Source organism: Penaeus monodon, chromosome 5 (assembly GCF_015228065.2).
Source record: "Penaeus monodon isolate SGIC_2016 chromosome 5, NSTDA_Pmon_1, whole genome shotgun sequence".
Lineage (NCBI taxonomy): Eukaryota > Metazoa > Arthropoda > Malacostraca > Decapoda > Penaeidae > Penaeus > Penaeus monodon.
The window spans coordinates 15,472,135-15,474,634 of NC_051390.1; positions in this window are offsets into that span (position 1 = coordinate 15,472,135).

The following is a 2,500-nucleotide window of genomic DNA, read 5'->3' on the forward strand; positions in this document are numbered from 1 at the left end:
ATCCCATAGTCTGCCTAGCTTGTGATCCTTATTCCTATATGAAGGATAAAGGAGACTTAGAAAAAAGTATTTCAGTGTGAAATGAGGTTTTTTTTCTATACAGCATCCCTATGAATATACGTACATATGCTGTCAGTTTCCTGCAGATAAATATCGCTTTTCACAGTAAATCTGAGACGCAGACAGCAATTCCACCTTCTTGTGCAGGAACCAGTACGAGCACCTTCATCTTCATTTCACATTCCTGCTGTTCTCTCTCACATCCTTCTTTGATCTATTTCCTCTTTGTATCGTGATCCTCCTATCAATTCTTTTTGGCTCCTTCATGTCCGGGAATAATGTCTAGGCTAGTCTCCGGCGAGTGTGCTTTATGATTTCGCCGTTTTGCTGTGTATATCATTCGACGAGTGTGAAAAAAAGAGAAATGCTGACCTTTTCACTTCAAAGACCCATCTCTTTGAATATATATAGTTTTCTGTTGCAAGAAATATTTATCAATTAAGGCGTAAACTTCACTCAGAATTAATATTCATACGTACCAAAGGCAAGGTCTTCTTGGAATTTGAATTTCCTCTGAATTTGCATGTTCGGAAAAGCATGATCTGACACCTTTCAGCGGTCTTTACAAGAGGGTTTCTGAATTCACTTTATGTATGAGGGTCAGGGATCAGTCTTCCGTGAAGCCTCGTGTCTGCTGGCGTGTAGAGGCCGGCCTCTAGAGCTGGCGAATGGGATAGTGGTCAGGCTCTGAGCTTTAACAAATTATGTACATGTCAGGCCCAGGTAAATATTAGCTCTAACAATAGATCCAGCACATAATTTCCCGCCGAAAGAAAGCAGAGCGCGCGGTGCCGTCCCGGGGGCCCGCCGTCGTGACGGACGCGTAATTTCATGATAACCATAAATCCACGCCACAAAACCTTCCACTGCCATTATGATGGCATAAATTTATGATGCTTATATTGTTGGTAGGCATTAATGCTATGATGCGGATACTAATATTGAACTCATTCGATGTTCCCTGAACTCTGTAACAGAACTATCGATCTTTTTTTCGGAGATGTGCGCCCTTGGGTCACACTTGGGTGCCTTGGCGGAATGAAAGGCGTTTGGTGATTGGTAGGAAAGCACGAGGTCCGATGTTCACACCCGCCCATGCATTGTCTAAAGGTATTGGGGCATTACCATGTTATCTGGATTTTTGCGCTGCCAGGGTGCCTTATCTTTGACTCAGTTCAAAGAGGGCTTTGTGGAGTCGTCGTGCCTGGGCCATTTACTGTCATTATCTTCAAAATAGCCAGCAAGCAGAGGATAAGAGAGGGAACTTCATCACCGAAGCTCCGAGACAAAAGAGCATCACAGCTCCATATCCAGCTCCGTCGGTGCCTTTATCCTGGGAAGGTGATGCATATCAGAAGTTCAAGTCCTCCGGGTCCTCTACATTGCCCCTACATTACCCTACAATGAGGTTCATATGTTTTTATTGTCTTTTTTCAAGTGCACCAAAGCGATTTTCTTGAGAAATGCACAGCTTAACCTCTGAAATCCTGATTAATACACCTCTTTGTTAACGCCCAACAGGAACTCGTCATTAGCTGATTAAGAACCTTGTCATCCTTACTTCTTTGCAGCTATAAACTGTCTTTATTAAGCTGTCTCAAACCTGCATTTTTTTCTAGGCGGGAAACGTGGCGTCCTTGATCTCCACGCCAGGTGTATTTAATATAGTTCATGTCGTTGTTGGCTTTATTACGAACAAAGTGTCCAGACATTTCTTGCAATACGCTATATGACAATCAAAGCTATTCCGTCTGTCTGTCTTCTCCGATCTTGGGAGGGGGACATAACGGAAATCCGAGTTTTATTTATCATATTCTGACAGGTGATAATTCTAGACTTGGAGGCAGACACAGCGGTGCTAACAATCCCGTCATGTAATATGCACTTGCAACATGATGGATAGCAGTCCCTGTCAGAGGCGGGGAGAGATGTTATCTTATTTTGGTCTGAACTTTAGAAGGAACGTGACATGAATAATGATTTGCGTCATGACTTTTGCCAGACGATTCAGGAAAGGATCCCTCTAGGACGCCTTCAATCCCCTCCTTCCATACATCTCGGGGCCGGTCGCCTCCCTGCGCCGTACCCCGAACTTCCTCGGGACGAACGTAACCCCCGAACACGTGATTTATTGGCGTTTCGGTGCAAGAGGTTTCATTTCTTTCCCGAAACGCTCGCGGAAAATAAGAACCTTCGACTCTCTTCTCTTCCATTTTGTGTCAGAGCTCGTGAGTGGTCGCTTTGCCTCTCTTTCATTCTGTAACGAGGCTCGTGATTAGTCACTTAAGACGGGCTCACTATCCCGCGCTCTCTGTCGGACTTCATATGTCACTGCGACTCCGAAGGACCGGACCGATTTTTTTTTTCTTTTTGGCTTGGCTTGGAAGGACAGTTCTTTTGCCATTTCTTTTAGGGCATTTTTGATAGGTCTTATTCTTAC